Source organism: Gossypium raimondii, chromosome 13 (genome assembly GCF_025698545.1).
Source record: "Gossypium raimondii isolate GPD5lz chromosome 13, ASM2569854v1, whole genome shotgun sequence".
Lineage (NCBI taxonomy): Eukaryota > Viridiplantae > Streptophyta > Magnoliopsida > Malvales > Malvaceae > Gossypium > Gossypium raimondii.
In genome coordinates this window covers 38,475,478-38,491,229 of record NC_068577.1, presented here as the reverse complement: position 1 = coordinate 38,491,229, position 15,752 = coordinate 38,475,478, and positions in this window count along the sequence as shown.

The window sequence follows — 15,752 nt, the reverse complement described above, 5'->3', positions numbered from 1 at the left end:
TGTCAACCTTAATAGCATAGTTGACGTCGATCAATGCTGCCAGCTGAGGTGTTATTATTGGACAAACACAGTTAACATGCGTAACCCTGAGTCTCTGGCAACAATATGGAGTGGGAGACTTTTGTCTTATCACGCCATTGCATGCGTTCACCAGTATATTCCTCTCTCCTTTGCACTCTGCTGCACTTTCTGCCCTTACACCTCCACCGCCATTCCACCAATAAGAACAAGTACCCACGCTTTCCGTCCATTTTTCTTCTCCTTCATGTTCAACCCTACTTTTTTTATCCATATTTATAATACCTACTTAAGTGGTTTTAGCAATAACAATAATAATTAAAAAACTCATATGTCAATTTCCTTTCTTCATTGACTTTGAAAAAAATGGATTCAATCTATTTTCTATCCAATATTTTTCTGCTCTTTCATTTTCGTAGGATTTTGCAGAAATATGACCATATCACTTGGATGTTGTCTTCACTCAAGGCCACTTGGGAAAATTCAAAGAAATTATGGGAATGGGTTGTGTTTGGTCTTTGTTTTGACTAATTCCTCTCTCAATTGGCAAGTTCAGTTTTATTGACGAGTTAAGACAGAGGTGTGCCGAAATATAATATAAGTGTAATTATTCGTTTTATGATTTATGATATGAGATCAATATTATTTGGATTAAGATAATATTCGGATAAAACCTCTTAAACAATTTAATTCAAATGATCGAAGTTCACTTTCAAAATTTTCAATTAACAAATGGTTATGACCTAACTTTTTAATTCTCAGTGATATTAGTTATTAAGAAAAGCAAAATATCGTAATATTTTTATATTTATAATCATATTTAAATAATTTTTTTATTATTACATAATAATTTGAGTTCACAAAATCCTTACCCAAAATTTTGTCCCAACGAACTAGGTGGGCAAGTTAGCTTTTTTGGACTTACAGATGCATCATAGACCATGTTCAGGTAATTTCCAAGGAACTATACGATGATCAGGTCTGCTTTTTGAGATTTGAGGATTAATAAATTTTTAAAAAATATTGATAAAATTAGTTTTATTGTTTTTTTTAAACAAGATAATATTTTTGCATTGCTAAAAGTTTAACAGTTAAAGAAACACATAAAATAAATTGTTAGTGAGATTTTCTACACTTTCTTTCAAATTTCCCTAAAAACATCATTTAAATAGTTTTAAAGAGTTACCAAACGCGTCAAAGCAAACTAATCTTTGAAAGTTTTGATTACTGTTTTATGATCCAAGAAACAAAGACTCACTAGTAAAGGTCAAGGACTTGATCCCTTCCTCGCTCGTGCTCTTGGGCTAAAATAGATTCCTTGAATGATTAATTAAATTTAAGTGGTAAGACCTTAAATTCAAGTGGTTTTAGAAAATAAGGTATTGGAATCTCGTATCTATAAACCGAGCCATAAATATTTTTATAAATATTTACGGAGTGTTATTAAGGTTGTATTAAAGTTTCATTAAGAAATTTAAATGTTTCGATAGTTAATTAAGCAAAAAGGACTAAATCGTAAAGTTGAAAAGTCAATCGTTATTAGTTTAAAGGTGTTAATTGATTAAAGAATTATAATTGAATGACCTTAATGGGTAAATTACCTATTCTTAATTTGGTGGACGGTTAAAGCTTTATTTTCTTTTAAATTTATATGTGTTTTATATGTTATAATAATGTTATTAAAACATAAAGATAAAATAAAGAATAAAAAGTTAATAAAATAAGAAAACAAAAGGTTTTCTTCTTCATTTGATATGTTCATCACTGAAACACCATGGCAAGAAGAACCAAGGTTTAGCCATGCTTCCATTCATGCATGATTAAGATCGAGTGGAAAATCGAGGAGAATGGAAAATTACTAAAGAGTCCCTATATTTTGACATTTCTGTAAATTTGGCTAGGTAAGTTCGTATGAACTATAAACACTTAAATTTTGATTAAATTGAATGTTTAATGTGTTGCTATATTGTAAATGAATCAATATATATATGTGTGTGTTATTATGAAATTTATCATGTAAAGAAACGATGAAAATCCAACGACGTTCGACAACTATCGAGCCTCGTTTGAACCTTAGGAATGTATAGGATACAAATGACATATCATTAGGGTTTTCATGTTTTGAGTGCTGGTCTTGAATGTCCTACCGATGGCTGAGTTCTGACATTTATTGCGGATACTCGTCATCTTGTATGAGTGGCATTGTGTAGCTACATTCCAATCGCCAGCTTGTGTGAGTAGACCCAGGTTACCATGTTCAGGGTGTTGGTCCTGAATGTCCTACCGATGGCTGAGTTTCGACATTTGTTGCAGATATTCGTCAGCTTGTGTGAGCGGTATCGTGTAGCTACATTCCGACCGTTGCTTGTGTGAACAACCCCATTTATGACTCGAATGAGCAATGATGAAAAGAAATGGTTTCGACCATATGTTTAGCACACTTTGTGTGAGCTTTCCTATGTATCCGCTATTATTCTAAGTGGTTCAACGGGCATGAAAAGGGAAGGAATGATAAGTATTCAAATGACTTCTATCATGAAAACTATAAAAATGAAAGGTTAAATGAAAGTATGTCTACGTTCATGAAATTGATGATTTCAAGTTAGGTTATTCATGTTTAGTGACTTATCTTATGTTAATTCAAGTGAATTATGAATTGATGCACTAACATGTGTTGTTGATGATGCTTAGGCTTGTGCCAAGCTATTGGTTGGATTATATTATGTTTACTTTTAAAGTTATGCATTGGAATGGTAAGTGTCCAAACAAAAATATGCTTATGTTCATGAAAGGGTGGTAAGGATCAAAGTATGTAATTTCTTCTGAAATGGTTTATCTTGTAGTTGATTCCCAAAGAGCTATGTTTAAATGAACTAGTTTGTGGCCATGGTTGATGTTATGTTTATGTCTTGTGTGTTATGCATATGAAACGGGTGATGAAAGGTAATGAAATGGTAAGTTCCTAGTTGAAATGTAATATGATAAAAAGGGAATGATGAGTTGAAAGATGTATTTATATGTGAGAAATTTACGTATGCTATGGATGAATTTACCTAGTTCATGAACAAATATACTAATTAGTGAATTGATGTTGTTATTTAAATTTATGCTAAGTAAATGAAACGGAAAGTAAGTAAATGGAATGGTAAGAAAATAAATGGAGTGGTTCATAGCATTATGAAAAGGTTAATGATTGAGTTATATGTTTTACAAAACCTATTATGATAGGAATGAAAATATATGTGCTATTGATGAACTTACTCATTTATGAGTTGATGGTTATAAAGTTTGATAACTTTGTGGTATTGGTATAGGTTTATAATTACCCCATAAAGTTTATTATTGAAACGAATTGTTATGTTTAAAGTTTATACAAGCTTACTAAGCATTCATTGCTTATTTAGTTATTTTCCTTTACTTTAAAGATTATCGGAAGCTCGATCGATTTGAAAGCTCGTTGGAGACCTATCACACTATCCAGTGAATATTGGTAGATTTTGATGTTTTGATCAAGGTTAAAATGGCATGTATAGGTGGACTTGTGGTTTATATTAGTTGATGATTTTGGCATGTATTTTTCATTTTGGTTGATGTTAACCTTGGTACTTTTGATGCCTTGTTGATGTGTGTTATTTTGACATTGTGTTAATGCATGTTTAAATGCCCAAAATGGTAAGTGATGAATTGACCTCAACATGGTCAAGTTATGGTATGCTTTGCAAAGGTTTGAATAGATGTGCATGATTGAAATATGGTTCGTATATATGTTGGTTGTTGGAAACTTTTGGAAATAGCTAGATTTGTGTCATTTAGATGTTTTGATGCATATGAGAAATGGTCCAAATGATAAAGATATTTTAATATGGCATGAATCTAAAATGGTATGGTTGACATGTGTCAATTGTGATATGTTTTGGTATGAAAACAAGTTAGTTGATAAATGGTTAAATATGCACATGTTTAGGTATGTTTGATGTATGTGCTTGAGGTGCCTATATGGTATATTGGTTGTATGAATTATTAGCCTATTGTATGGACCCTCTAATGTAGGTTTTGAGCTTGTGTGCAAAAGTACTTAGGCTTATGCTTGAGAAGGGTGAAAGAAATGGCTTGATTTTAGCCATTTTCTTATCCAGAAGGCCTAAGACACAGGCGTGTGCCTCAGCCATGTGTGACACACGACCGTGTGTCCCCTGTAGGTTTTAAAGGGTTGCAAGTCAGGCTGTTAGATGGCCTAGCACACAGCTTGACACATGGGTGTGTGAGCCCATTTCAAGAGTTACACAGCCTGGCACATGGGTACGTGGCTTGGCCGTGTGGCCCAAGTTAGAGAGTTACACGGGCATGGACACGGACTGGGACACTGTCATGTGTCCCTATTTCGAATGTTACACAGCTTAAGACACGGGCGTGTGTCTCAGCCGTGTGAGTCAAAAGGCCTGGCCACACGGTCGTTTGGCCCTTACAGTGTGAAATTTTCTATCTTTTTCCATAAAGTTTTAAATGTTTCTGATTTAGTCCCGAATCATTTTTGAAGTGTTTCTAAGGCCTCGAAGGCTCAAATAAGGGACGATATACATGCGTTTGATTGAATTGTGCTGTGATTTATGAAATGTTTAGAATTGAATGTTTTAAATTACGATTTTATGGTAATACTCTGTAACCCTATTCCTGCAACGGATATGGGCTAGGGGTGTTACAGTCATGCTTTTGCTGTGTTAGAGGCTTTGTTAGTGGATGAACGGTGTTGTCATCTGTTGGTACTTTTCATATTTTCACATTTCCTTGATCAATGATTTATCGAATAAGATGAAAATGTCTAAGTATGTGTTTAGATCACTGGTGATATCTGGGTTCCTTTGCATGAGCAATGGCTCCGTTGTTGTCACAACAAAGTTATATAGGATCTGATATGTCAGGTACAAGCCATAGTTTATATATGAACTTCTTGATCTAAACAAACTCTTTTGCAACCTCACTGGCTGTAATGTGCTCGGCCTCAGTTGTAGAATCACCTATTGTATCTTGCTTTGAACTTTTCCAGCTCATAGCGCCACTATTAAGGCAAAGCCCAAAACTTGATTGCGATCATGAATCATACTTGTCAGTTTGGAAGCTAGTATCAGTGTAACCTTTTATACTTACCTTTTCTTCACCTCCATATATAAGGAATGTATCCTTAGTCCTTCTCAATTACTAAAGGATATTTTATACTACGACCCAATGACCTTCATCGGGATCTACTTTGGTATTGACTCGTCATGCTTAAAGCATATGATACATCTGGACTCATATAACATGGTATACATGATAGACCCAATACCCAAAGCATACGGAATATTACTCATATGTTTTCTCTTTTGTGGAGTTGAAGGACACGTTTCCTTCGAGAGTGAAATACGTTTTCTCTTAATTGCTGAACCTTTTCAGTACTTTTTCTATGTATGTACTTTGGCTTAGTCCTAGGAGTTGTCTTGATCTATCTCTATAGATTTTGACTCCTAATATGTAAGTAGTCTCGCCCAAGTCCTTCATAGAAAAATAACTTCCTAAGCAAGTCTTAATAGACTGTAAGGTAGGTATGTCATTTCTTATGATAAGTATGCCATCTACATACAATACCAAGAACGCTACGGTGCTCCCACTAACTTTCTTGTAAACACAAGACTCATTTTCATTTTTGATAAAACCAAACTCTTTGATCGCATCATTTAAATGAAGATTCCAAATTCGAGAAGCTTGCTTCAATCCATAAATGGATCTTTGTAACTTGCATATCTTTCTAATATCTTTTGGATTGACAAAACCTTCAGGTTGTGCCACATACACATCCTCTTCTAGTTTTCCATTAAGGAAAGCTTTTTGATGTCCATATGCCAGATTTCATAATTATGAAATGCAACTATTGCAATTAAGATTCGGATGGACTTAAACATGACATCAGGAGAAAAGGTTTCATCATAGTCTATACCATGATCTTGTTGAAAACCTTTAGTAACTAATCGCCCCTTGTATGTTTGTACATTACTATCCATATCAATTTGTTTTTGAAAACCCACTTGCACCCTATGGGTTTAACCCCTTCAAGTGGGTTGTAACACCCCTAACCTGAATCCATCATCGAAATAGGGTTACAGAGTATTACCGGAGATTACAAATAAAACAGACAGAAACTTCAAACATTTCATAACATAATAATAATCACATCAAAACCAATCAACATCATATAGATTGTCCCTTATACTAGCCCTCGAGGCCCTAAATATGCATTAGAAACAAGTCGGGACTAAATTAGAAACTCAGAGAATTTTTCAGAAAATAGTAAAAATTTTCAAAGCTGTAGAGATTACACGACCGTGTAGCTAGGTCGTGTGACTCACACGGCCAAGAGACACGCCCGTGTCTTAGGCCATGTGGGTATTCGAAATAGGGACACATGACCGTGTCCCAACCTGTGTCTGTGCCCATGTAACTCATTGACTTAGGCCACACGGCCAAGGCATAGGCCCGTGTGCTCAGCCATGTACCCTTTGAAGTAATCTCACACGCCCGTGTGCCAGGAGGTGTGCTAGGCCGTGTAACAGCCTGACTTGCAACCCTTTGAAAGCTACAGAGGACAAATGACCGTGTTACCTGGCCATGTGTCACACATGGCTGAGACACATGCCCGTGTCTCTGCCCATGTAGACGAAAATAGGCCATTTTACAAGCAATATTTCTCACCCAATTTGACATGTACCTACACCCAACAATGCACATATACACCAGCTATAAATAAACATTCAAAACAAGCATAATTAAGACTTATACAAATGGTATGATCACATACAACCAATATGCCCTTAGGCACCTCAAATGACAACTTATAAACATGACCAACCATATAATCACTATAACCAATTGATCAACTAACATATATGCATAATTGTATCAACAATTACCATGTAAATTACTTACCAAAACACATCCATTTGGTACCAAAAATTCCATTCTAAAACTAGTACCAAATGACCATATAAATCATATCCACCAAAACACCAATTTACCAAAATTACATCCTATCACAAAGCACATATTCGATATGCATATTCATACCACAATTTTCATCTTCCATTATTCAACAATACCAAGTTATTCATCAACCATTAGAGAGAAAATATTTACATACCATATACTAGACTTATACTATCATTAAAGTGCCAAAACACTAGCCAAACAAATGGCCAAATTATAAAAAAACATATATGCCAACATTAGCCAAAATAACCTATACATGCCATTATAACCAAACTTAAACCAACTGAAAGTATCGAGTGAGCCGATGGATAGTGTGATATAGCTTTGACAAGCTTCCAACCCAAACGAGCTTCTGAGACACTAAAAACACGGAAAAAAATAAATAGAGTAAGCATTTAAGCTTAGCAAGTTCGTATAACATAGAATTTAACTTACCATTTGGACATAATTTAGGTAAGTAAATATAGCATATCCCAACTCAATTTGGCCAAATGCCTAAGCACATGTATTCACCAATATGTTAGCCATGTAAAACATATATAATAGCCAATAAACATGGATGAACACAACAATTAAGCAAGTTTCAAATACATGTATCATCCATTTCATGTTTCAATATATCATGTAATGTCATTTCAATGTATTTCATGTAAATACCTATAATAGTTCTTATCGAACTCATATCATCTCGTAATAAAACATTTCCTATTGAACCATTTATAATTTCATTGGATACTTAGGATAGCTCACACATAGTGTGCTAAGTTGTAATCTGTCAATTCCTGTATATGTATGCTTATACGAGCTATGAATCGATATGCTCTCACGAGATATAAATCGGTAAGCTCATACGAGCTAAGAAATGGTAAGCGCTCACAAGCGAAGAATTGGTAAGCTCCCACGAGCTGCAATGTAATCCCTAATAACATGTCATTTGTATCCTACGAACTCCTAAGGTTCAAACAGGACTCGATAATTGTCGTACATCGTCGGATATGCAATCGATATTTATACGTGGCAGTTATACAACTCACATACATATAATTCAATTAAAACATATAAATACTCAATTTAATTACACGAACTTACCTTGACGAGTATACGTAGATATGGAGGCAATTAATCCAAGATTTTCTCTTTGCCTTGATCTAACTCTGTACGAGGTCTAACTAAATCTATATGGATAAATTTAACTCAATTTAATATAGATTTAATTCAATATAGTCTAACACATATTTTTGGTAAAATTACCATTTTGCCCCTATACTTTTAATTTCTTTGCAACTTAGTCCTTAGGCTCGAAAAATGAAATTCATGCAATTTAATCTTTACCCAAACCTAGCCGATTTTTATACATATTAGTAGCGGCCCATATTTTTCATAAATTCACAATTTCACTGCACAATATTTTTTATTTTTCAATTTAGCCCCTAATTGATAATTTTATCAAAACTCCCATTACAAAAGTTGTTTATCTAACAACAACTATCCATTTTCTATCATCAAACTGCAAAACTCAAGCATGTTCATCAATGGTAAAACCCTAATAGTTTAAAAGTTTCACAAATTAGTCCCCGGACTAGCTAGATTAAGCTACAACGATCTTGAAAACATAAAATCATTAAAAACGAGACAAAAATGCATACCTAATTGGAAAAAATAAGCTTGCCGAACCTAGGTCTTAAAAAATGGGTTTCTTCTTTGAAAATTTGGTTGAAGAAATGATAATGGAAGATGACGATAATTTGGTTTTATTTTAATTAACCTTTTATTTACAAATTTCCAAAATTAACCTTAAAAACTAACCAAAATTTCAATAATGCCAAACCATGCTCATGCACTAACACCATTAACGGTGTATTTACCATATAAAGGCTTCCACATTAAATTTCTATAACTATTTAATACCTTTAGCTATTAGAACTCAACTTTTGCACTTTACGTAATTTAGTCCTTTTTATCAAAACATGTAAACGATAAAATTTCTTAACAAAATTTTTATACGGTATTACTATCATGCTGTGGACAATAAAATAGTAATAAAATAAATTTTTTTACTTCATATTTGTGGTCTCAAAACCACTGTTCCGATTTCACTGAAAACGGGATGTTACAACTCTCCCCCTAAAGGGATTTCCGTCTCCAAAAATCTTATCAAAAAAGAGGTTCAGATATTGCTTCCTCATAGCTTCTTCAGGTTCCCAAGTGGCTTCTTCTATTCCATGTCATTGTTAGAGAACTTTTACTAAAGGTATGTCCTTGTTTCTCAATTTTTTTACCTCTAGTGACATAGACATGTGAAGGGACAAATTGATATCGTCGTAACATAGACATGTGAAAGACATAATGAGTTCTTTCCAGTTCTGATAGTAAAGCTAATCGTTATGCAACAGGTCCGATTCTTTCAGTAATCTCATACAGCCCGATAAATCGCAGACTCAGCTTTCCTTTGTCACTGAACCTAAGAATTTTCTTCCAGGGTGATACTTTTAAGAATACTCTATTACCAACTTGAAATTCTATATATTTACGATTAAGATCTGTATACGATTTCTGACGATCTAAAGCTGTTTTCAAGCTATCCTGGATTGTTTTTACATTTTCTTCAGTTTTAGGAATCAAATCAACTCTGTGAATCTTTTTCTCACTGAGCTTGATCCAGTATAAAAGATTTTGGCATTTACGACCATACAGAGCCTCATACGGTGCCATTTTATACTCGACTGAAAACTATTATTATACGCGAATTTGACCAATGATAGATATTTCTCCCAGTTGCATTCCAACTCTAATACACAGCAATGAAGCATATCTTCGAGAATCTGAATCACGTTCGGACTGACAATCAGTCTAAGGGTGAAATACAGTGCTAAAATTCAACCGTGTACTAAGAGCTTTCTATAACTTTATCCAAAATTGTGATGTAAATCGTGGATCTCTATCCAAAATAATGGATACTGGCACTCCGTGTAATTTGACAATCTCAGAGACATATTCCTCAACCAATCTATCAAGGGAGAAATCTGTATGTACCAGAATAAAATGTGTAGATTTCATTAAACGGTTGACGATGACCCAAATTGCATATTTCTTTCTTGGTGATAATGGTAACCCGATACGAAATCGATAGTAACTCGATCCCATTTCCACTTCAATATCATCACTGGCTGTAACAGTCCTGAAGGTGCCTGATGTTCAGTTTTAACTTTCTCACATATCAAACATCTCGACATAAAATTAGAAATCTCACGTTTCATTCCCGGCCACCAGCACATCTGTCTCAAGTCACCGTACATTTTATTACTTCCTGGATGTACATATAAGCTACCATTATGAGCTTCGTGTAAGATTCTCTGAAGAAGCTCTGGATTCCTCAATACACAAACTCTACCTGTAAATAGTAAACAATCATCAGATCCTATCTAAAATTCTGAATCAGAAGTCAATCCAAAATGTACCTGTTTAGTTAGCAACTCACTATCACATTTCTAAGCTTCGCAGATCTACTGTAAAAACATCAGTTTAGCTTTTAACTTAGCTAAGATTGAGCCATCATTAGATAATGTTAGTCATGTATTCATCATTGATAGCAGAAACAAAGACTTTCTACTTAAAGCATCAACAACTACGTTTGCTTTTCCTAGATGATAATCAATGATTAACTCATATTCTTTCAACACTTCAAGCCATCTGCGCTATCTCAGGTTCAGATATTTCTGCTACATTAGATACTTTAAACTCTTGTGATAGGTAAATATGTGACATTATTCACCGAACAAATGGTGTCGCCAAATTTCAATGCAAACACAATAACTGCCAACTCTAGGTCATGTGTCGGATAGTTCTTTTATACGGCTTTAACTGTTTGGAAGCATAAACTGTTACTTTGCCTTCCTGCATCAAAACACAACCTAAACCATTCAAAGATGTGTCGATGAAAATTACAAATTCTTTACCCAATTCAGTTTGAACCAAAACTGGTGCTTCTGTCAACAGTGCTTTCAACTGATTAAAACTTTGCTGACATTTATCAGGCCATTCAAAGTTTATATCTTTCTGTAATAGCAGTGTCATCGGTGTAGCTATCATTGAAAACTCTTTGACGAATCTTTGGTAATAGCCAGCTAATCCCAGAAAGCTTCTAACTTCAGATATGTTTTCAATGGTTTATAGTCAACAACTGTGGAAATTTTACTCGGATAAACTCTGATGCCTTCAGTCAACACTATATATCCTAGAAAATTGACTTCTTGGAGCTAGAACTCACATTTGCTAAATTTAGCAATCAGTTGTTTATCTCGAAGAGTTTGCAAAATAATTCTCAAATGCTCAGCATGCTCGGATTCATCTCGGGAATATATCAAAATATCATCAATAAATACCATAACAAATCTTTCTAGATACGGTTTGAAGATTCTATTTATCAAATCCATAAATACTGTAGGTGTATTAGTTAAACCAAACAGCATCACAAGAAATTCATAGTGTTCATACCTGGCTCTAAATGCAGTTTTTGGCACATCCAAATCTTTCACTCGTAGCTGATAGTAGCCAGAACAAAAATCGATCTTTGAGAATACTGTGGCACCTTTCAACTGATCGAACAAATCGTCAATTCGAGGCAGTGGATATTTGTTCTTAACTCTAACTTTATTGAGCTGACGATAATCTATACATAATCTTATCGATCCGTCCTTTTTCTTAACAAACAGAACCGGTGCACCCCAATGTGAAAAGCTAGGTTGAGCAAAACCCCTATCTGTCAACTCTTGTAGCGCTTTCAACTCTTTGAATTCATTAAGAGCCATTTTGTAAGGTGCTGTCGATATCGATGATGTTCCCGGTATAAGATAGCATACTCAACCTCTCTGACCAGCAGTAATTCATAGCATACTCAACCTCTCTGACCGGCAGTAATTCAGGTAACTCTTCTAGAAACACATTAGGATACTCACAAACCACTAGCACTGGCTCAAGCTTCGACTCAAACACTTTAGTATCCAATACATATGCAAGGTAAGCATTGCAACCTTTTCTCACATATTTCTGCACTGACATAGCTGATACGACCATAGGCAACCTACTCGAACTATCTAATTCAATATGAAGTGTTTCTCTATTTTGACATTTCAATACAATAAGCTTTTGTCTACAATTTACAAAAACATCGTGTAGAGTTATCCAATCCATGCCCAAAATCACATTGAATTCATCAAATGGTAATAACATCAAATCAGTTGGGAAACTGTAACCCTGGGTCATCAAAGGACAATTCTTGCAAACTTTATCAACTAGCACATACTGACCTCGGTGGTTCAATACTCTAACAACAAATTTAGTGGACTCAACAGGTAAATTTTTACTAGATACTAAATTCGTGCAAACATATGAATAGGTTTATCCCGGATCAATCAAAGTAGTAACATTAGTATCATAAATAGAGAAAGTATCGGTAATAATATCTCGCACAGAAGTATCCTCGCGAGAGCGAATAGCATACGCCCTAGCTGGTGCTCGTGCTTCAGATTTCACAATAGAATCTTTTGTAACACCATGGCTACCACTAACATTTATGGGATTACGAGGTGGTCTACCTCCCGCAGTTATGTTGCTTGGTCTCGTAGTTTAAACTTTCTCTTTATCAGATTTCTCTAGGCAATCTCTAAGATAGTGGTCTAAGGAATCACACCTGAAGCACGCTCTACTTTTTACTCAACACTCACCATAATATGGTCTGTTATAGTGCTTACACTCGGGTCTGACATCTCTAACACTACCCACATTTGCTACAGATGTAGCCTGAGTTTTAGGATTGGAGCGTCGAGAACCTCTGTCCCTACTAGAATATCCCACAGAAGCAGTAGAACGGTCGTTATGTTCTTTTAATTTCTTTGATACTGACTAATAAAACTTCTCAGTCGATCTTTTTCTCGAGTCTCTAGCTTCAAAATTAGCACGTCTTTTCTCTTTACTCAGTCATTCTGACTTATGTGGTTGATCAACCAGTACAACAAACTCTTTCAGTTCATGAATTCCAACTTGAAGCTTTATGTCTTCGTTTAACCCTTCTTCAAATCTTTTAAACATGGCAGTCTCGATCGAAATACACTCTTGGGCATATTTGCTCAGTCTAACAAAGTCCCGCTCATTCTCTGACACAATCAAATGACCTTGTTTAAACTCCAAAAATTCTTTACATTTTTTATCCAGAAAAATTGGCTAATATATTTCTTTTGGAACTCAGTTTGGAAAAATATCTATGTGATCCGCTTTCTCGGTGTAACAACTCATTTTTAGTGGCGTCAGAATAGTGGTTTTAGGACCACAAATTCGAAGTTAGAAGAAATTTTATTTTAATATTATTTTATGGTCTACATTATGAGAAGAATATCTTATGAAAATTTTGTTAAGAAATTTTACTGTTTACATGTCTAATCGGATAAAAAGGACTAAATTGCATAAAATGAAAAAATCGAGTTCTAATGGCTAAAGGTATTATGTGACAAATAGACCATTTAGAGTAGTTAGTAGATAATAATGATTATTTATCATTGGAAATTTAATAAATTAGTAATGTTAATTTTGGAAAGTTGATAAAAAATGATGATAAATGAATTAAATAATATTATCATAATTCATTCTCATCATCTTTCATCAAAAAAATATGGAAACCCTAGCCATGGAAGCTTGAGTTCTAGCAAACTTATTTGGCTTAATTAGGTATGTATTTTAGTCTCGTTTTTAATGTTTTTTTATGTTTCCAAGATCGTAATAGCTTAATCTAACTATCTCAGGGATTAATTTACGAAACTGTTAAAGTATTAAGATTTTGCCATGGATGAGTATAGTTGAATTTTGAAGTTTTATGATAGAAAATGAAAGGTTGTTGATAGATAAACAACTTTTGTAAAGATAATTTTGATAAAATTATCAATTAGGGATTAAATGAAAAAGATGATAAATTTATGGTAAAATTTTAAATTTTGTAAAATACATGAGTTGCTAATGATATGCATGAAAATCGGCTAGGCTTGAATAAGGATTAAATAGTATGGATTTCATATTTCGAGCTTAGGGACTAAAACATAATAAATGAAAAGTACAAGGGCAAGATGATAATTTTGTCAAAGGTGTGTGTTAGACTGAATTGAATATGAATTATATTAAATTGAGCTAAATTCATTCGTATAGATCCAGATAGGCTTAGTACAGAGCTAGATCGAGCCAAAGAAAAAGTACCGGATTAGTAGCCTTTGTATCTACATATACTTCTCGAGGTTAGTTTGTGTAACTAAATTGTATATTTATATGTTTTAAATTGAATATTGTGTGTGATTTGTATAATTTCCATGAACAATTGTTGATCACATATCTGACAAGTACCGACTCCCGTTTAAACCTTAGAAATTTGAATGATACAAATCAATTGTCATTAGGGTTCCCGAATAGGTTATGGTCCTGCAAGTATTGAGGACATACCACAACTCTAATGAGTTTCCAGATTAACAACTCTCTTGAGCTTTTCAATATTTGGCTTGCATGATCTTCCCGTTATACAACTCACATAAGCTTCCCATTATATGGCTCGTAAGAGCTTCCTGTTTATATGCTCGAATAAGCATACATGTATATGATTGACGAATTACAAAGTTGTACACTTCGTGTGTACTACCTGTGTATCCAACGATATTTTAAATGGTTCAACAGGCAATGTTCTGTTATTAGACAATATGAATTTGATACGAACTAATATAGATATATCTATACTTGATTGAAGCATGAGGTGGACGATACATGTATGTGAATCTTGCCTAGTGATTATGTAGATCCATGTTTATTAGTTATTGAAAGTGATACATGACTAACATGTTGAGGATATGTGTTTAGGTTTTTGGCCAAAATGATTTGCATATGTTTGGTATGCTTACATTAAACGTAATTGAATGATAAGTTAATTTTTGTGTTATACGAACTTACTAAGCTTAAATGCTTACTTGTTTTATTTTCCATGTTTTCTAGTAATTTGGAAGGTCATTTTGGTTGGAAGTTGGTCAGAGCAGATTCACTCTATCCAAATACTCATTCGGTATAAATAGTAAATTAATTCTGGTTATAATGGCATGTATAAGTTAGGTTGGCCAATGTTGGCAAGTAGATGTTTTGTTGAAACTAGCCATTTGAATGGCTTGTGATGGATATATTTTGATGTGTGTATAGGTGGCCTTATCATATTTGACTGGTGTTTGAAATGGTTGAATGATGAAAATCTTATAGGTATATTGATGGTTGTTTTAAATTGGCATATATTTGGTAAAAGATGCACATATGTATATTTGGTCAATTAGGTAAGTTAGGCTATTGGGATTTATGTGATGACATCTCATGTAAAAGAATTGAGTTTGACTTGTTTTAAGTGTCTTGTTATGGTTTGTTATTGTGCAAAAATGTTGAGTTACGTTAATACTAAATTAGGTGAGAAATGTGGCTAGAAAAATGGTCTATTTCGTCCACACGAGTAGAGACAAAGGTGTGTGTCTCAGTCGTGTGTGACACACGTATAGATGACACGGCCGTGTGTCCCCTGTAACTTTAATTTGCACAAAACAGAATGCTGGCACGGCCTAGCACATGAGCGTGTGACTTGGTTGTGTGACCTAAGTCAGAGAGCTCATAAGTTTGGATAGAGGTTGAGACAAGATCGTATGTCCCTATTTTAA